General features: G+C 42.2%; 1 pseudogene across 1 annotated transcript in view; it reads right to left on the bottom strand.

The window, feature by feature from the left end:
- LOC308248262 (protein SPT2 homolog) overlaps positions 1-22,139 on the bottom strand; it is a 61,803-nt pseudogene extending 39,664 nt beyond the window's left edge. Inside the window, exon 1 of the transcript in view lies at positions 21,567-22,139. The product of the transcript in view is annotated as a protein SPT2 homolog (transcript). The remainder of the gene's footprint in view (positions 1-21,566) is intronic.
- Between the last annotated feature and the right edge of the window lie 75 nt (positions 22,140-22,214).

Genomic DNA, 22,214 nt, shown 5'->3' with positions numbered 1-22,214 from the left:
TATATGAAGCACATTCTTAAATATTTCCCTAGTCTATTAATGTGAACTCTCAGTGTTTGATTTATTTTGTGCAGTGATTCAAGCTCATTCATTGTGAATTCCAGGTCTTTATACAGGTTTGTTCCGTATGTAGCAGCTCTTTTCACTTTTGGCCAGTAATTCAAGCACATTCATTGGGAATTCAAAATGTTTATTCACCATAACCCTTACCCTGGTCCTAACTCTAACGCTAACCGCAACCCTAACCTTAGCCATAGCCCTAACCCTAACCCTAACCCTAACCCTAATCCTAGCCATAACCCTAACTGTAGAGGGCCCCCTGGGAAGGCACATGGACATTCTTTAAATTGTTGTCAGCTGAGCCCGAGGCCACTGGCAGAGCCGCGTCTCGGTTACGCCCTCCCCAAAGAGGTGGGGGGTGTTATCAGTACTGACTTTTACCTTTGTCCAAGTGCCAGGAAGTGGGCTTTGAGGTGTAAATCCAGTCTTGCACCTAGCACCGGGGAATTTAGGGAATGAATAGGACCTGGGCCCATCCAAGCTCCTTTGATCCTAAGTTTTTTGGTGAAACCCCCTTTGTATTTTGGAATATAAATAAATGTGCTGTGTCGGCTCTGGCTGACCTGCCCCTCCATCAGAGGAAGCAGCGTCCCACCCGGCTCCCAGCTTTGCTTCTATTTCTGCCTCTTGTCTCTTTCTTTCTTTTATTCCTTAATCCCCAGCTCCTCCACTCAGGAACCGGACCTGTTCCTTTTCCGTGCTGGACGCGGAAAAGAGAGAACACCTCTACACTAACCCTAACCATAGGACTAACCCTAACCCTAACCTTAAACTTAACCCTAACCCTAACCCTAGCCCTAACCCAAACCCTAGCCCTAACCTTAACCTTAAGCCTAGCCCAAAATCTAGCCCTAACCCTAGCCATAACCCTAACCCTAGCTCTAACACTAGCCCTAGCTCTAACCCTAACCCTAGCCTTAACCTTAACCCTAACCCTAAACTGCCATATAGCTGTATGAATAAAACCTTTTAAGGTATCTGAGCTCTATGAAAATGAATGTTTAAATGTTTAACCAACCTTCTTTCAAAAACTTTCAATAACTCATTGAGACTGAATTATACATGTAACCTGGTTCCAATTCAGTTATATACTCTTTGAACCCAATTTCCCAGTGATTAAACAGTGTCCATCAGATATTATGGCTCTAAGATCAGGTATACCTAGTGTTTCAAGTACATTCCTAAATAGTTCCCTAGTCTATCATTGTGAATTCTCAGTGTTGGATTGACTTTTGTCCAGTGATTCAGGCTCATTCATTGAGAATTTGGAGTGTTTATACAGCATTTCTCCATATATACCAGCTGTTTTAAGGTGAATTTTTACTATTTTTAAAGAATATCCTACATTTCACAGCTTTTTTAATACAAATCTCAGTATTTCAAAAGTGCCCAAGAGGTATTAAGGTTCTACGAATGTATTCCAAGTGTTTCAGACACATTCCTAGAAATTTCCCTGGTCTGTCATTTTTAGCTGTGAGAGTTTTAACATTTTTATACAGGTATCTGAGCCCTATGAAAATGAATGTTTAAATGTATAACCAACCTTCTTTCAAAAACGCCAGCTGATTTAGATTAAATTATAAATGTAACCAGTATCAAATTTAGTTCTTAGCTTTTTGAATACGACTTCCCATGACTACACAGATTCCTTCAGATATTAAAGCTCTTTGAGCATGTATTACTAGTATATGAAGCACATTCCTAAATATTTCCCTAGTCTACTACTGTGAAATATCAGTGTTTGATTCACTTTTGTCCATTGATTTAAGCTCATTCATTGTGAATTCCAAGGGTATATACAGCCTTTTTCCATATATACCAGCTCTTTAAATGTAAATTATTACTACTTTGAACACTAGAATAAGTATCATTTTGAGTTTTGAATACTTTCATACTGTTATATCAGGTCTATGAAAATGAATTTTTAAGTGTTTAACTAACTTTCATCCAAAAAAGCCAACTCATTTTGACAGAATAATAAATGTAACAGTATCGCACTCACTTCTCCGCTCTTTGAACACGATTTCCCAGTGACTAAATATTGTCCTTCAGATATTAAAGCTCTTTGAACATGTATTCCTAGTGTATGAAACACATTCCTAAGTATTTCACCAGTCTATCATTGTGAATTCTCAGTGTTTGATTCACTTTTTTCCAGTGATTCAAGGTCATTCGTTGTGATTTCCAGGTCTCTATACAGTTTAGTTCTATATGTAGCAGCTCTTTTGACTTTTGTCCAGTGATTCAAACACAATCATTGAGAATTCCAAATGTTTATACACCATAACCCTTACCCTAACCCAAACCTCAACCCTAACCCTAGCTCTAGTCCGAAACCTAACCCTAACCCTAACCCTAACCCTACCTCTAAACCTAACCCTAGCCCTGGCCCTAACTCTAGCCTTAACCCTAACCCTAACCCTAGCCCTAACCCTAACCCTAACCAAAACCCTAACCCTAGCCCTAGCCCTATCTCGAAACCTAACCCTAACCTTAAACCTAACCCTAAACTGTCATATCAGGTGTATGAAAATAACTTTTTAAGATATCTGAGCCCTATAAAAATGAATGTTTAAATGTTTAACCAACCTTCTTCTAAAAACGCCAACTCATTGAAACTGAATTGTTAATGTAACCAGTATCCAACTCAGTTCTCAGTTCTTTGAACAAAATTTCCCAGTGACTAAACAGTTTCCTTCAGATATTAAAGCTCTTCGAACATGTATTCCTAGCATATGAAGCACATTCCTAAATATTTTCCTAGCCTACCACTGTGAATTCTCAATGTTTGATTCGCTTTTGTCCAGTGATTCAAGCTCATTCATTGTGAATTCCAAGGATTTATACAGCCTTTTCCCATATATACCAGCTCTTTAAATGTAAATTATTACTACTTTGAACACTAGAATAACTATCATTTTGATTCCTAAGAGTTTTGAATACTTTCATAATGTTATATCAGGTCTATGAAAATGAATTTTTAAGTGTTTAACCAACTTTCATCCAAAAACGCCAACTCGAGGAGAAAAAAGATGGTGGCTGGCAGGACGGAGGTGCGGGAGAGGAAGTGAGAGAGTGAGGGTATGAAAGGAGAGTGTGTGGATGTGCGTGGTGTGTGTGTAAGTGAGTGAGGGAAAGTTAAATCTCGCAGGAGCAGCAGGGGCTGGCAGACAGGCTCTCCTTGACAAGTAGAGACTACCACCACTTTGGGCACTCCCAGGACTGTGGGACTCCAGTACGGAGCCCACGCCATCTTAAAGGGGAGAACGGCCTCTAATAGGAACTTGAGGGCAGTCCTTGGAACTGCCCTGTGACCCAGCAGCCTCTCCAGCCAAAGTCCTGCTACCCCAGCTGCAGACCTGCGGACCCTGGGACCTCCACCTCCAAAGGTGCACAGCTCCGCAGCAGTAAGCCCAACCTCCCCCTACCCAGCGACAGAACTTTAGATTCACGAGAATCCAGCCCCAAAGGCGGAATCGCGCTTTTCCAGCCATGCAGGGCACTCCACTCCTTAGGCAGAGCTTGGGAGCTGCTGAGAACCCCCGAGGGTGTGATTCTGCACATACAAGGGCACACAGCCCTGCAGTAGAAATTCTGAATTCTCTCTTCTTGGATAACTGCCCATATTCACCCCATCAACTCAACTGCGGAGCCAGGAACACTCAGAGTGCATCAGAACTCTGCGCCCGGCAAGCACACATCCACAGAGGCAAAGTTCCAACAGGCAGGCAACCTGAACCCCTCTACCCACAGGGCGCTAGTGGGAGCCACTGTGAGCTCTCCCTGGGTGCGATCTTGAACAAGCGGGGGTGCACTCCCCCCAGCAGTAGAAGTTTTGAATTCACTCATCCTGGATACCGGCCCACAGGCGCCTCAATTGCATGGCTACACTGCCAAGGCCCTTCAGAATCCTTCAGTGTGCCTCGCTGGCAAACGTACCATGGGTGCTCCTGTGAGCCGCCACTGGGAGTAAGCGCCTATCCACCACAGGTGCAACAGCAAAAACTGGGTCTGCCCACCCCAATACTGCAGAACTCTGGGCACCACAGTCACACCTTTCCAGAGAGCAGGCCCCTGAACCCAATCACCCCAACATTGCTTCCTGGGTGCCACTGATAGTCCCTGCTGGGCATGTGTAATTTCAATTAAGGATGAAAGACAGCAAAAATTAGGACACTCCCCTCCACAGAGGCTGACTTCTAGACACCGCAGTTGTGCCTCTCAAGCTCGGAGGACTACATCAAGAGAACCCAAATAGCTCAAGTAGGGAGCTACACTAGATTAACAAGCCCTGGAGAACTTAGAGATTATGCCAGTAGCACCATCTCCAAAAGAACCTGGGTAGCAAAGCAATTAGATCTTCAATTAAAACATTACAGGAAAACATGGGAAGACAAAAAAGCAATCCCCAAAGGAAAGAAAAAGAGAAACCACCAGAAAGGGAGTTAAATGAATTCGAGGCTAACAGCTTATCAGAGATAGAATTCAGAGTAATGGTTATAAGGATGTCTAAATGGATGGATGACAAATACACACAACTCAATGACAAATACACACAACTCAATGAAAACTATAAGGAGCTGAATGAGAATGTCACCAACATGAAAAGAAACCAAGAGGAGATGAAGAACGACAAAGCTGCAATAAAGAACACAATGGAAGGTCTATAGACTAGAAGAGGCTGAGGACCGCATCAGCGAATTAGAAGACAAGGTAGGAAAAAACACACAAACACAGCAGCAACTGGAAAGAAGACTTAAAAAGCAAGAGGAGAGCCTAACAGAGTTTTGGGACAACACAAAACTAAACAACATTCGCTTAATAGGGATACCAGAAGGAGAGGAAGAGAAGCAAGGAATAGAAAACCTGTTTGAAGAAATAATGACAGAAAACTTCCCTGATATTGGCAAGAAAAAAATTATGCAAGCCCAAGAAGTACATAGAGTCCCAAACAAGTTGAACCCCAAAAGATTGACACCAAGACACATCATAATTAGATTGGCCAACACTAACTATGAAGTAAGAATCTTAAAGGCTGCCAGAGAGAGACAGAAAGTTACCTACAAGGGATCTCCTATCAGAATATCAACTGATTTCTCAACAGAAACACACCAGGCCAGAAGGGAATGGAATGAAATATACAAAGTGATGCAAAGCAAGGGACTGAATCCAAGAATACTATACCCGGCAAGGCTGTCATTCAAAATTGAAGGTGGAATCAGGAGCTTCACAGACAAAAAAGGACTAAGAGAGTTTATCATTACCAAGCCAGCAATGCAAGAAATGCTAAAGGGACTGCTGTAAGAAGAAGAAAGAGAAAGGCAAGAAGAAACACAAACACTAAGGAAAAATATGACAACAAATATGTACTTGTCAATACTAACATGTCAATAATAACACTAAACATAAATGGATTAAATCCACCAATCAAAAGACATAGGGTAGCTGAATTGATAAGAAAACATGACCCATATATTTGCTGTCTACAAGAGATCCACCTCAGTGCAAAGGATTCACACAGACTGAGAGCAAAGGGATGGAAAAACATTTTTCAGGCAAATGGAAATGAGAAAAAAGCTGGGGTTGCGATACTGATATCTGATAAAATAGACCTCAAAGTAAAGGCCTTAACAAGAGATAAGGAAGGCCGCTACATAATACTATAGGGAGCAATTCAACAAGAAGATATAACTCTGGTAAACATATATGCACCCAATGCTGGAGCACCCAAATACATTAAAAAATCTCCTGGAAGATATCAAGGGAGAGATCGACAGCAACACCATCATAGTAGGAGACTTAGTACACCACTGACATCACTGGATAAATCTTCTAGACAAAAAATCAGGAAAGAAACAGCAATTTTAAATGACACACTAGATCAGATGGACCTAATTGACATCTTCAGAGCATTTCAGCCCAAAGCCATGGAATATACGTTCTTCTCAAGTGCACATGGGACATTTTCAAAAATAGACCACATGTTGGGTCAAAAGCAAAGTCTCCCCAAATTCAAAAAGATTGAAATCATTTCAAGCAATTTCTCAGACCACAATGGCATAATATTACAAATAAACTACAATAAAAACATTCCAAAAAATTCAAACACTTGGAAGCTGAATAGCATGCTACTGAACAATGATGGGTTTTCAATGAGATCAAAGAAGAAATTAAAAACATCTTGGAGACTAATGACAATAAAAACACAACATTGCAAATCGTATGGGAAACAATGAAAGCAGTCCTGAGAGGGAAGTTTATAGCTCTACAGGCCTACCTCAAAAAACAAGATAAAATGGTAATAAATCATCTAACTCAACAACTCAAAGAATTAGAAAGAGAGCAACAAGAAAAGCCCACAGTGAGCAGAAAGAAGGAAATAATAAACATCAGAGCAGAAATAAATGACATAGAGACCAGAAATAACAATACAAAAGATCAATGAAACCAAGAGCTGGTTCTTTGAAAGGATAAACAAGATTGATGAACCTCTAGCCAGGATCACCAAGAAGCAAAGAGAGAGGACCCAAATAAACAAAATCAGAAATGAAAGAGGTGAAATAACAACAGACCCCACAGAAATACAAATGAGTGTTAAAAAATACTATGAACAACTCTATTCTAACAAACTACACAACCTGGAGGAAATGGACAGATTCCTAGAAAAATACAACATTCCAAAAGTTACTCAGGAGGATTCTAAACATCTCAATAGGCCAATAACTATGGAAGAAATTGAAGCAGTCATTAAAAAGCTTCCAGCAAACAAAAGTCCCAGGCCAGACGGCTTCACAGGGGAGTTTTACTAAACATTCAAGGAAGAACTAAAACCTATCCTCCTCAGACTATTCCAGAAAATTCAAGAGGAATGAACACTTCCAAGCTCCTTCTATGAAGCCAGCATCACTCTAATACCAAAATCAGATAAAGATAACACAATGAAAAAAATTACAGGCCAATATCCCACATGAACATAGATGCCAAAATCCTCAACAAAATTGTAGCAAATCGAATCCAGCAGTACATCAAAAAGATCATACACCGTGAACAAGTAGGATTTATCCTGGGGATGCAAGGGTGGTACAATATCCGCAAATCAATAAACGTGATACATCACATAAAAAATTGAGAGATAAAAATCACATAGTCATATCAGTTGATGCAGAAAAAGCATTTGACAAAATCCAACACCCTTTCTTGATAAAAACTCTCAGCAAGGTGGGAATAGAAGGATCATACCTCAACATAATAAAAGCCATATATGACAAACCTACAGTCAACATCATACTCAATGGACAAAAACTAAAACCATTTCCCCTAAGAACAGGAACAAGACAGGGATGCCCACTCTCCCACTCCTGTTCAACATAGTGCTGGAAGTACTAGCCATTGTGAACAGAGAAGAAGAAGAAATAAAAGGCATCCAAATTCGAAAAGAAGAAGTAAAACTGTCCTTATTCGCAGATGACATGATACTGTACATAGAAAACCCGAAAGACTCCATCAAAAAAATTACTAGACTTAATAAATGAATTTGGCAATGTAGCAGGATACAAAATTAACACCAAGAAATCTATGGCATTTCTATACACCAATAATGAACTTACAGAAAGAGAGACTAAAAAAGCAATCCCATTTACCATCACACCAAAAAATTTAAGGTACCTAGGAATAAACTTAACTAAGAAGGTAAAAGACCTATACATGGAAAACTACATGACCCTGAAAAAAGAGATAGAGGAAGACATAAACAGATGGAAGAACATACCATGTTCACGGATTGGGAGACTCAACATCATCAAAAAGTCCATACTACCCAAAGAAATCTATAAAGTCAATGCATTTCCCATTAAAATACCAACGGTTGCCAAAACCGGTTTGGCTCAGTGGATAGAGCGTCGGCCTGTGGACTGAAGGGTCCCGGGTTCAATTCCGGTCAAGGGCATGTAACTTGGTTGCGGGCACATCTCCAGTGGGGTTGTGCAGGAGGCAGCTGATCGATGTTTCTCATCGATGTTTCTGACTATCTATCCTTCTTCCTTCCTCTCTGTAAAAAATAAATAAAATATATTAAAAAAATAAAATAAAATAAAATACCAACGGCATATTTCACAGACCTAGAACAAACTTTCAAAAAATTCATCTGGAATAAAGAAAGACCCCAAATAGCTGCAGCAATCCTGAGAAAGAAGAACAAAGTAGGGGGGATCACAATACCAGGTATCAAGCTGTATTACAAAGCCACTGTTCTTAAAACAGCCTGGTACTGGCACAAGAACAGACATATAGATCAATGGAATAGAATAGAGAACTCAGATATCGACCCAAACCAGTATGCTCAATTAATATTTGACAAAGGAGGCATGACCATACAATGGAGTCAGGACAGTCTCTTCAACAAATAGTGTTGGGAAAATTGGACAGATACATGCAAAAAAATGAAACTAGATCACCAACTTTCACCATACACAAAAATAAACTCAAAATGGATAAAGGACTTAAACATAAGACAAGAAACCATAAAAATACTAGAGGGATCCACAGACAGAAAAATCTCAGACATATGCCGAAGGAACTTCTTCACTGATACTGCCCCTAGGGTAGCCTTGGGCAAACTACGGCCCGCGGGCCGGATCCGGCCCGTTCGGCTGTTCTATCCGGCCCATGGAGCCCAAAGAGCGGAGGTTTCTCTTGCTCTCCCCTCCGCTCCTTCACCAGCAGCAGTGTTAACATGGCAACGTCGGGAAACAGGGCCGCAGCTCCTTCTTCTGAGTGGGCAGATTTATATCCGTCCATTCAGTAGAAGGAACAACCTCTCAATCTTCCAGAGGCTCCTTGTAATGCCTGCGGACGCGTCCCCCGACATCACCCTGGGAATGCGTAGACACGTTATCGTGGTGATGTAGGGAGACACGCCCCTGGATAGCACAGTATCAGAGCATTAGCTAAAAAGGAGACCAACAACACTGTTCCCACTGAAGTTGATATTTTAAAGACCAAAAACCTTTCAACCCAGTCTACATTGCCATCTACATCTACGTCTCGGGCATAATTTGGAAGTTGCACTAAAGAAAATGTTTAATTTACTGTTTACACATTTTGTTCTTTTCTATTTGTTTTAGTTTTAAATTATTTTATTACATTTAAGTTTAATTTGAAAGGCTTTTGTACCTTTCCTTTGTTAGGCAATTTTATTTTGCCTTTGCTATCTTCAATATAAGGTTTGTTATTGTGCTATGATTCCTCCATTTTTTGAAGTTTCAAATTATAATAATTAGTGTTTACATTCTTCTTGTTAAAATATTTGAAATGAATAAAACTATTGAAATAAAAAAAGACCGTACCCTTTTATGTAATGATGTTTACTTTGAATTTATATTAGTTCACACAAACACTCCATCCATGCTTTTGTTCCGGCCCTCCGGTCCAGTTTAAGAACCCATTGTGGCCCTCGAGTCAAAAAGTTTGCCCAACCCTGCCCTAGGGCAATGGAAACTAAAGAGAAAATAAACAAATGGGACTACATCAAAATAAAAAGCTTTTGCACAGCAAAGGAAACCATCAATAAAACAACAAGAAAGCCCACTGCATGGGAGAACATATTTGCCAATGATATCAATGATAAGGGTTTAATCTCCAACATTTACAGAGAACTCATACAAGTTAACAAAAAGAAGCGTTTAATCTCCAACATTTACAGAGAACTCATACAAGTTAACAAAAAGAAGCTAAACAACCCAATCAAATAATGGGCAATGGACCTAAATAGACACTTTTCGAAAGAAGACAGAAGGAAGGCCAAGAGACATATGAAAACCTGCTCAAGGTCACTAATCATCAGAGAGATGCAAATCAAAACAACAATGCGGTACCATCTTACACCTGTCAGAATGGCTATCATCAACAAACGACAAGTGTTGGCGAGGATGAGGAGAAAAAGGAACTCTTTTGCACGGCTGGTGGGAATGCAGACTGGTGCAGTCACTGTGGAGAACAGTATGGAGTTTCCTCAAAAAACTAAAAATGATCCCACTTCTAGGAATATATCCCAAGAAACTAGAAACACGAATCATAAAGAATATATGCACCCCTATGTTCATAGCAGCACAGTTCACCATAGCTAAGATTTGGAAACAGCCTAAATGCCCATCAGCAGATGAGTGGATTAAAAAACTGTGATACATCTACACAATGGAATACTACGCTGCGGTAAAAAAGAAGGAGTTCCTACCATTTACAACAACATGGATAGAGATGGAAAGCATTATGCTAAGTGAAATAAGCCAGGCAGAGAAAGATAAATATCACATGATCTCACTCATTTTTGGAATATAATGAACGGCATAGACTGATGAACAAAGAACAGATCTAGAGACTGAGAAACGTCAATCAGAACCTCAAACCTCAGGGAAGGAGGGGGTCAGTGGGAGTAAGGGGGAGAGATCAACCAAGGGACTTGCGTGCATGCATATGAGCCTAATCAATGGACACAGAGAACAGGGGGGTGGGGCATGAGTGGGGGGTGGGGGGTAATGGGGGAATAAGGACACATATGTAAAAAAATAATAATAAAAATTGAAAGAAATAGAAAAGAAATTGTGAGGTAACCAGAACCCCAAGAAGGCCTGAGAACGTCTTTCTTACCATGCTAGCAGTCATCAGCTGTACAGTAATATTATCTGGGGAAAATGGGGAAGTATTTTGGACTTATGTTCCTGACCCTTCATGGGTAAGAGCCCTTATGTGGGCTGATCCCCCGCCTAATGTAGTCACCAATAATTCCAAACACCTTGGTCATCCAGGAGGACCATGGGTGGGACAAGGAAGTATAATTACACAGGGGTCGCCACCCAGCTTCCCTTTTGTATGACACAAAATCAAACCACTGCTCCTTTGTGTGTAAAATTTAAGAGAGGTTTCTGGCTTGCGTGGACACCAAAGGAAGGGGCTATCACTACTTGCTCCTGGGAGAGGTGCAGAAAATGTAACTAAGACCTTGTATATACACAAAAAAATTGACAACCAGTTTGACATGGAATGCCATGGACTAGAGCAAAGAATATCCTTAAATGATATTATTCTACAATGTCATTATAATTTTTCCCAGATTTGTACTACCCCCATTACCTATAATAGTACCTCGCACCCTTGGGAATCAATAAAATATTATCTTTTTGGTGCTTGGAGACAAAGGTAAGACATCTCTTGATATTTTAGAATTACAACAGCATAATGTACAATTATCCCAAACAAGCTTACAAACTAATTCTTTGAATGTCTGGCAGCAATTTAAAAAGGACATGAAAGGATTTAATCCCTTCCACTGAGTAGAGGCCCCCCTGGGAAGGCACCTGAGCATTCTATATTGGCCCCTCTTGCCCTTTTGGCCAAGAGGGATCCTCTTCTCACAATCCAATTGCCCAGAGCTGTTGGCTGTGCTTTCTGTTCATGCTGTGGTTGAAGCCACGTGGAGGCTGGTACTATGGATCTATCTCTCCCCAGTGGGGTGAGCTGGGCCCTCCCTGGAGAAGAAACCTGGGTTCCCCAAGATATGTGATTAGTGCCGGCGCCAAGCCAGCAGGCAAGGGGATCCCAAAGCAGGTGCTGGGCGTGGAGGCCATGGGGGCACAGGCTACCAAGGAGACAGAACTGAACCTCACATCACCCTGCTTGGCCCTGGAGGATGACTGGTTAGCCAGAGACGGGTAAGATTCCTCAGGGAAGGAACAACCTAAGACAGGTACAGTCCCAGAGGGGCCATCAGGAGAGAACTTGGGGGTCACCAGAGGTGGGGCACAGACCCTCACCCCCCCAACTTTGCAGGGGCCTGAACCCTCACCCCTCCTGAGGGAGGTCTCCTGCCCCCACGGCTGCTGGCTGCTTCGCTTCCCATGCCCAGCACAAATCAGGACCCAGGTAACAGACAGATACTTGGCAGACAGCAGCTGCCCTCTCACTGCAACAAGACTTGTTTGAGTTGTCTTGTACCCATGGTGTTGTGAAGTGGGTTTTTGATATCTAAATCCAACCTAGCGCCAGGAATGCTCAGGGCTGACTCAAGAAGGCAAATAATCCTTTACACTAATATTTACAGGGTAAAATAAGATTGTTGTTAGAGTATTAAATTTGACAGTAAAATAGTAGTCAAGTTCTCAGAATAATTAAAATTGGCTAAGTGAAATAAGCGAATATTCTAGAAAAATTAATGGTACTGGACAAAAAGCTGTTCCTAAAGTGTTAACTAAAATTTTTATTGGTAGTTCATCTCATGGTAAAATTGTGTAACATGTAATGAACCTAAATCAGACATATTTTAGTGCAAAAAAATAAAATTTAAGAGCTATCAAGACTACATTATAAAATTTCCAAAAGCCTCCTAATATTTAAATAGAAAAGGGGGGATAGTAGAAGAATATCATGTAAGGAAAAATATCCTGTAAGTAAATTACATCTAGAAAATTTTTACTTTAGAAAATTAACTTTCATTTGTAATGCTAACAGCAAGACACCCATGAAAAACACACATGGTGTCAAAACTAGCCAAAGGAAAATCGTTTGGGCAAAAAATGAAAAAGGATCACAAGTCAAATTTATAAAAAAGATTCCTTTATTAATTTTTGGTCAAGAATATGTTTGTATATTTTCAGAAAACACCTCCAAGACCATGTGGATTCCTGCAACAGAGAGGAATTGACAGGACTGCTCCAGCCATGAAGACAGAAGAGAAAGTGTCCAGAGATGGAACACGCTGACGACGCCTTGCCATACTAGCAGTCAGCAGCTGTGCATCATGGCAGGTTGCCCAGGACCAAACCAGAGAGGGTCGGACCTGCATCACCACCATTTGTCCACCATCCAGAACTGAAATATCATTGCTGACATGTGCACATAAGGAACTGTTTGACATTGAATTTGGGACTCAAAAGAACTGTTGTCCCAGAAAGAAACTCGCTACAGACTGATTCATTTGCCTCTCAGCATAACCATTATTGCTTGTCTCATTTTCGGTTCTTATACGTGTATTTCTAGTATCACATGATCTCACTCATTTAGGGGAAATAATGAACAACATAAACTGATGAACAAAAACAGACAGGGAAGCATCGATCACACTGTGAAAGCTCAGAGGGAAGGTAGGGGAGAGTGGGAGTAAGGGGGAGAGATCAACCACAGGACTTGTATGCATGCATATAAGCCTAACCAGTGGTCATGGACAACAGCGGGGTGGGGCATGCGTGGGGAAGGGTTTGGGATGGGAATTGGGGGATGAGGACAAATATATGATACCTTAATCAATAAAGAAATTAATAAAAAATAAATGTAACCAGTAGCCAATTCAGTTCTCTATTACTTGAACACAATTTACCAGTGATTGAACACTGTCCTTCAGATATTATGGTTCTAAGAACAGGTATACCTAGTGTTTCAAGAACATTTCTAAATATTTCCCTAGTCTATCATTGTGAATTCTCAATGTTGCATTGACTTTTGCCCAGTGATTCAGGCTCATTCATTGAGAATTCCAACTGTTTATACAGCGTTTTGCCTAAATACCAGCTCTTTTCACTATTGTCCAGTGTTTCAAGCTCATTCATTGTGAATTCCAAAGGTTTATACACCATAACTCTAACCTTAACCCTAACCCTAACCCTAACCCCAGACCTAGCCCGAACCCTAACCCTAACCATAGCACTAACCCTAACCCTTACCCTAACACTAGCCCTAACCCTAACCCTAACATTAACCTTAACCCTAGCCCAAGCCATAACCCTAACTCTAACCTTAACCCTAGCCCTAGCCCTAACCATAAGCCTAGCCCTACCCTAACCATCATCCTAACCATAACCTTGCCTTAACCCAAACCCTAATCCTAACCATAACCCTAGCCTGAACACAAACCATAACACTAACCCTAAACCTAGCCCAAACCCTAACCCTAACTCTAAACTTAACCCTAGCCCTAGCCCTAACTAACTTTAACCGTAACCCTAACCCTAACCTTAACCTGAGCCCTAACCCTAACCCTAACCCTAGCCCTAACCTTAACCCTAACCCTAATGCTAACCCTAATTCTAACCCTACCCCTAAACCTAAACCTAACACTATCTCTAGCCCTAAACCTAACCATAACCATAAGCCTAGCCCGAACCCTAAACCTAGTCCTAGCCCTAACTCTAACCCTAACCCTAACCTTAACCCTAACCCTAAACTGTCATATCAGCTGTATGAAAATAACTTTTTAAGGTATCTGAGCCCTATGAAAATGAATGTTTAAATGTTTACCGAACATTCTTTCAAAAACTTTCAATAACTCATTGAGACTGAATTATAAATGTAAACAGTATCCAATTCAGTTCTCTACTCTTTGAACACAATTTCCCAGTGATTAAACTGTGTCCATCAGATATTATGGTTCTAAGAACAGATATACCTAGTGTTTCAAGTACATTCCTAAATATTTCCCTACTCTGTCATTGTGAATTCTCAGTGTTGGATGGACTTTTGCCCAGTGATTCAGGCTCATTCATTGAGAATTCCAAGTGATAATACAGCATTTTTCCATATAAACCAGCTCTTTAAACGTAAATTATTACTACTTTGAACACTAGAATAACTATCATTTTGATTCCCAAGAGTTTTGAATACTTTCATACTGTTATATCAGGTCCATGAAAATGAATTTTTAAGTGTTTAGCCAACTTTCATCCAAAAACGCCACTCATTTTGATGGAATAATAAATGTAAACAGTATCAGACTCACTTCTCAGGTCTTTGAACACGATTTCCCAGTGACTAAATTATGTTCTTCGAATAATAAAGCTCTTTAAACATGTATTCCTAGTGTATGAAGCCCATTCCTAAATATTTCCCTACTCTATCATTGTGAAATCTCAGTGTTTGATTCATTTTGTCCAGTGATTCAATGTCATTCATTGTAAAATCCAGGTCTTTCTAAAGCTTTGTTCCACATATAGCAGCTCTTTTCAGTTTTGTCCAGTGATTCAAGCTCACTCATTGTGAATTTCAAATGTTTATTAACCATAACTCTAACCCTAGCCCTAACCCTAACCCTAACCCTAGCCCTAACATTAACCCTAACCCTAGCTTAAACGCTAGTCCTAAACCTAACCCTAACTCTAGCCTTAGCCCTAACCCTACCCCCAACCCTAACCTTAACCTAAGCCCTAGCCCTAACCCTAACCCAAGCCCTAACCCTTACCCTATCTCTGACCTTAACTCTAACACTAGCCCTAACCCTAACTCTAACCCTAGCCCTAACACTATCTCTAGCCCTAAACATAACCCTAACCATAAGCATAGCCCAAACCCTAAACCTAGTCCTAGCCCTAACTCTAACCCTAGCCCTAACCCTAACCCTAACGCTAACCTTAACCCTAACTTAGCCTTAACCATAAACATAACCCTAAACGTAACCGTAGCCCCAACCCTAGCCATAACACTAACCCTAACCCTAAACCTAGCCCTAACTCTAACCCTAGCCCTAACATTAACCCTAAACCCTAGCTTTAAAACTAATCCTAAACCTAACCCTTACTCTAGCCTTAGCCCTAACCCTAACCCTAACCCTAACCTTAACCCAAGCCCTAACCCTTACCCTATCTCTGAACTTAACCCTAACACTAGCCTAAACCTAACTCTAACCTTAACCCTAACCCTAACCCTAACCATAAGCCTAGCCCAAACCCTAGACAGTCCTAGCCCTAACTCTAACCCTAGCCCTAACCCTAACCCTAAACCTAAACCTAGCCGTAGCCCAAACCCTAAACCTAACCTAACACTAGCCCTAACCCTAACCCTAACGCTAGCCATAGGCCTAAACCTAACCCTAACTCTAACCTTAACCCAAGCCCTAGCCATAACCCTAACCCAAGCTCTAACCCAAACCCTAACACTAACCCTAATCCTATCCCTAACCCGAACCCTAACACTAACCTTAACCTTGCCCATCCCTAAGCCTAGTCCAAAACCTAGCCCTAGCACTAGCCCTGACCCTAAAGCTAATTCTTAATCTTACCCTAGGCCTAACCCTAGCGCTAACCCTAACCCTAAAGCTCACCTTAACCCTAACACTAGTAATCCTAAACCTATCTCTAAACCTAGCCCTAGAACTAGCCCTAACCCTAAACCTAACCCTAACCCTAACCCTAGCTTTAACCCTAAATCTGAACCTAAACATAACGCTAGCCCCAACCCTAGCCATAACACTAACCCTAACCCTAAACCTAGCCCTAAACCTAACCCTAGCCCTAACATTAACCCTAACTATAGCTAACACTAATCGTAAACTTAACCTTAACTCTAGCCTTAGCCCTAAACCTAACCCTAACCCTAACCCTAACCTTAACCCAAGCCCTAGCCCTAACCCTAACCCAAGCCCTAACCCTTACCCTATCTCTGACCTTAACCCTAACACTAGCCCTAACCCTAATCCTAACCCTAATGCTAACCCTAATTCTAACCCTAACCCTAACCCTAAACCTAGCCCTAACATTAACCCTAACCCTAGCCCTAACCCTAACCTTAACCCTAACCCTAAACTGTCATATCAGCTGTATGAAAATAACTTTTTAAGGTATCTGAGCCCTATGAAAATGAATGTTTAAATGTTTTCTGAACATTCTTTCAAAAACTTTCAATAACTCATTGAGACTGAATTATAAATGTAAACAGTATCCAATTCAGTTCTCTACTCTTTGAACATGACTTCCCAGTGATTAAACAGTGTCCATCAGATATTATGGTTCTAAGAACAGATATACCTAGTGTTTCAAGTACATTCCTAAATATTTCCCTACTCTATCATTGTGAATTCTGTGTTGGATGGACTTTTGCCCAGTGATTCAGGCTCATTCATTGAGAATTCCAAGTGATAATACAGCGTTTTTCCATATTAACCAGCTCTTTAAACATAAATTTTTACTACTTTGAACACTAGAATAACTATCATTTTGGTTCCTAAGCGTTTTGAATACTTTCATACTGTTATATCAGGTCTATGAAAATGAATTTTTAAGTGTTTAACCAACTTTCATCCAAAAATGCCACTCATTTTGACGGAATAATAAATGTAAACAGTATCAGACTCACTTCTCAGGTCTTTGAACACGATTTCCCAGTGACTAAATTATGTTCTTCGAATAATAAAGCTCTTTAAACATGTATTCCTAGTGTATGAAGCCCATTCCTAAATATTTCCCTACTCTATCATTGTGAAATCTCAGTGTTTGATTCATTTTGTCCAGTGATTCAGTGTCATTCATTGTAAATTCCAGGTCTTTCTACAGCTTTGTTCCACATATAGCAGCTCTTTTCAGTTTTGTCCAGTGATTCTAGCTCATTCATTGTGAATTACAAATGTTTATACACCATAACCCTAACCCTACCCCTAACTCTAACCCTAACCCTAGCTGTAGCCCTAAACCTAAACCTAACCCTAACACTAGCCCTAACCATAACCTCACGCTAGCCATAGCTCTAAAACCAACCCTAACCCTAACCTTAAACCAAGCCCTAGCCGTAACCCTAACCCAAGCCCTAACCCTAACCCTAACACTAGCCCAAACCCAAACCCTAACACTAACCCTAATCCTATACCTAACCTGAACCCTAACACTAACCTTAACCATGCCCATCCCTAAGCCTAGTCCAAAACCTAGCCCTAGCACTAGCCCTGACCCTAATGCTAATTCTTAATCTCACCCTAGCCCTAACCCTAACGCTAACTCTAACCCTAAAGCTCACCTTAACCCTAACACTAGTCCTAACCCTAATGCTAAGCCTATCCCTAAACCTAGCGCTAGAACTAGCCCTAACCCTAACCCTAACCTTAGCCTTAACCCTAAATGTAACCCTAAACATAACCCTAGCCCTAACCCTAGCCATAACACTAACCCTAACCCTAAACCTAGCCCTAACCCTAACCCTAGCCCTAACATTAACCCTAAACCCTAGCTTTAAAACTAATCCTAAACCTAACCCTTACTCTAGCCTTAGCCCTAACCCTAACCCTAACCCTAACCTTAACCCAAGCCCTAGCCCTAACCCTAACCCTTACCCTATCTCTGACCTTAACCCTAACACTAGCCCTAACCCTAACCCTAACCCTAGCCCTTACCTTAACCCTAACCCTAGCCCTAGCCCTAAATCTAACCTTAACCCTAACCTTAACCCTAGTCCTAGCCCTAACCCTAACCCTAACCCTAGCCCTAACACTATGTCTAGCCCTAACCCTAACCATAAGCCTAGCCCAAACCCTAGATCTCCTCATAGCCCTAACTCTAACCCTAACCCTAACCCGAACCGAACCCTAACCTTAACCTTAACCCTAAACTGTCATATCAGCTGCATGAAAATAACTTTTTAAGGTATCTGAGCCCTATGAAAATGAATGTTTAAATGTTTACCGAACATTCTTTCAAAAACTTTCAATAACTCATTGTGACTGAATTATAAATGTAAACAGTATCCAATTCAGTTTTCTACTCTTTGAACAGATTTCCCAGTGATTAAACAGTGTCTATCAGATATTATGGTTCTAAGAACAGAATAAGCAGCCCCACATCAGACACACAGATACACCAAAAAGTGGCCTGAGATCCTGAGATCCTGAGACCCTGCTCATAACTTGCTTTTTAACTTGAAAATTTTTTATTAATTGCCTAATCACCTAAATCAGTGAATAAGAATGCTCAGCATCCAATCCACCTTATCTAATAAAAGAGTAATATGCAAATTAACCATCTCTCCTCTACACCCACAAGCCACGCCCACCAGCCAATCAGGAGTGAGTATGCAAATTAACCCAACCAAGATTGCTGCGGGCACGGAGCTTGCAGGAGGCTTGAGTTGATCCAGCAATGGAGGAAGCCAAGCTTTCCACACACCCTGGCCGGCCCAGGCCTCCACTCAAGGCTACAAAGTTTCAATTTTAGAAGATAAATAAATCCCAGATACCAGGGCCTCCGCTTGGCTTGCCTGAAGGAGTGGCCGGCCTGCAAACCACCACAGGCCCCTCGCCCAGGCCACCCCATGCCCCAAGCGAACCCCCATCCTTCAGGACAAACCAGCTGGCCCCCACCTGTGCACCAGGCCTCTAACCTCTCTGATCCTATCTAATAAAATAATAATATGTATATTGACCATCACGCCAACACACAAGGTGGCTGCCCCCATATGGTCAAAGATCCTGCCCCCATGTGAACACAAGATGGCCACCACAACATGGCCAGCAGGGAGGGCAGTTGGGAGGGACCAGGCCTGCAAGGGAGGGCAGTTGGGGGCAATCAAGCCTGCAGGGGAGGGCAGTTAGGGGTGACCAGGCCAGCAGAGGAGGGAAGTTGGGGGCAACAGGGCCTGCAGGGAAGGGCAGTTGGGGGGGACCCAGGCCTGCAAGGGAGAGCAGTTGGGGGGGCCAGGTCTATAGGGGAGGGCAGTTGGGGGGGACCAGGCCTGCAAGGGAGGGCAGTTGGGGGAGATAAAGTCTGCAAGGGAGGGCAGTTAGGGGTGACCAGGCCAGCAGAGGAGGAAAGTTGGGGGCAACTGGGCCTGCAGGGAAGGGCAGTTGGGGAGGACCGAGGCCTGCAGAGGAGAGCAGTTACGAGTGACCAGGCCTGAAGGGGAGGGCAGTTAAGGGCAAACAAGCTGGCAGGGGAGCAGTTAGGCATCAATCAGGCTGGCAGGGGAGAGATTAGGGGGTGATCAGGCTGGCAGGCAGAAGCAGTTAGGGGCAATCAGGAAGGCAGGCAGGCAAGCAGTTGGGAGCCAGCAGTCCTGGATTGTGAGAGGGATGTCCGACTGCCCATTTAAGCCTGATCCTACTGGGATTGGGCCTAAATGGGCAGTCGGACATCCCTCGAGGGGTCCCAGATTGGAGAGGGTGCAGGCTGGGCTGAGGGACACACCCCCCTGTACATGAATTTTATGCACCGGGCTTCTAGTAAATATAGAATACAATATAATTTATTCTACTTTTTACTTCAAAGTCACAGAGATGACATCCATATAATTATAAAGCCTACTCTACATTTTCAAGTTCTCAATCCAAATATATAGATTAGAACAGTTCACTTTATTGCTGACAACATGCATTGAAGGGCCAGATTCCTCATAAAAAGACAAAATAAGTTTGATTGGGAGCCGGCCATTGCCCTACTCACCCATCAACAGAATTATGGAAGTCAAGAGGCAATATTTTTTCCTTTTTAAAATAGCAAAGAAACAAAAGAAGATTGGCTGACTGTTGAATGGGCCCCACATTAGAGTGCATAGCTCATCAGGATCAAGGCTGACACCTGTGAGCAGTTAACTTCCTAAGAGCACTCACTGGGCATTATGTCATCTGCACTACAGCTTTCACCGTGGAAGGTATTTGAAAATACTTTATGCTCAAAATATACACTGAGTGGCCAGATTATTATGATCTCTGAATGCATAATAACCTGGCCATTCAGTGTATATCCTATATAATAAAAGGCTAATATGCAAATTGTCCCCTCAACCAGGAGTTCCACCAGCAGGCAGGCCAGCCAACTGCCCATGTCCCCTGCCGCTGGCCAGGCTGGCCGGACCCCACCCATGCATGAATTAATGCACTGGGCCTCTAATACATACAAATATATATATATATATATATATATATATATATATATATATATATATGTATATATATATACACACACACACACACACACACACACATATATACATATATACATATATACGTATATATGTATATGTATATGTGTGTGTGTGTGTGTGTGTGTGTGTATATATATATATATATATATATATATATATATATATATACACACACACTGAGTGGCCAGATTATTATGTGTTCAGAGATCACATAATAATAGTGTATAGTATTCATTCCTTGTCCTTGAAGATCCAAGTATCTATACTAATAAAAGCCTAGGTGGCCCTCGTACGTGATGTCACCACAAGATGGCTGCCACAAGATGGCTGCCACAAGATGGCCACGTGCACAGAGGAGGCGGGGCCCAGCAGCCACTTTGTGTGGTGAGGTCTGGGGGTCCCAGCATCTTCTCCACCTCACACAGGGGAGGCGGGTCCCGGTGGAGAAGGAAGGTTGCAGCAGGGGAGGGCAGTTGGGGGCGATCAGGCTGGCAGGGGAGGGCAGTTGGAGGTGATCAGGCCAGCAGGGGAGCAGTTAGGTGTCAATCAGGCCAGTAGGGAAGTGGTTAGGGGGCGATCAGGCTGGCAAGCAAAAGTGGTTAGGGGCAATCAGGCAGGCAGGCAGGCAAGCAGTTAGGAGCCAGCAGTCCTGGATTGTGAGAGGGATGTCCAACTGCCGGCGTAGGCCTGATCCCGCACATCCCCCAAGCAGTCCCAGAATGGAGAGAGTGCAGTCCGGGCTGAGGGACACCCTCTCCCCACCCCTGTGCACAAATTTTGTGCACTGGGCCACTAGTAAATCTAAAATGATAATGGGCTTCTTCAGTCAGAAGGCAGGACTTCTTTGCAGTAGAGTGTCTCCAGTGTTTCCCAAAAATAAATAAAAGCAGCTTCTTGACCTCTTGGCATTTCATGGCTTCTTCCTCCCATCTCATTTCCTCTAAGACCTCTTAAACTCTTTGCTTCTTCCTTCTGCTGTTATTTCCAACTACTCTCCATGTAACATCTTTGGGGGGGGGGGCAGTCATAGCCAAAGAATGTGCTTAGATATTTCTTCCTGAGATTCTCCTTCATCTTTGATAAAGTCTTCCATTTTGGAGTCATAGTTCTCATCTTCCGCCCAGGGAAGGGAAACCCTTGAGGACGTTGGGCAGATCTGTAGCTAGCTAAAGAAGGCTTCATTCCATTCATCTGTCCATTGGTGGGCCTGGTAATGATATTCTTAGAAGATATTGTTTCTGAGACAAAAGTGCATTTGGGCTTATGGGGGGATCTAAGCTACTAACTATTCACCCAGGTCCCAAGCTGCTCACTGGTCTCCCAGGGCCTGAACTGCTGACAGTCTGTCCAGCTGAAACTGAGCCACTTACTGATTGCCCAGGGCCACTGACTGACTGCCTGGGGGGCACTGAGGCACTCATTGGTCATCAGTTATGTGGATTGTGCACATGCCACCCAGAGTCACCAGAACTGACCACTGACTTCCTAGAACCACC

The sequence above is a fragment of the Plecotus auritus genome, assembly GCF_963455305.1.
Source record: "Plecotus auritus genome assembly, chromosome: 5".
NCBI classification, from domain to species: domain Eukaryota; kingdom Metazoa; phylum Chordata; class Mammalia; order Chiroptera; family Vespertilionidae; genus Plecotus; species Plecotus auritus.
This window is presented reverse-complemented; position numbering and strand designations above follow the sequence as displayed.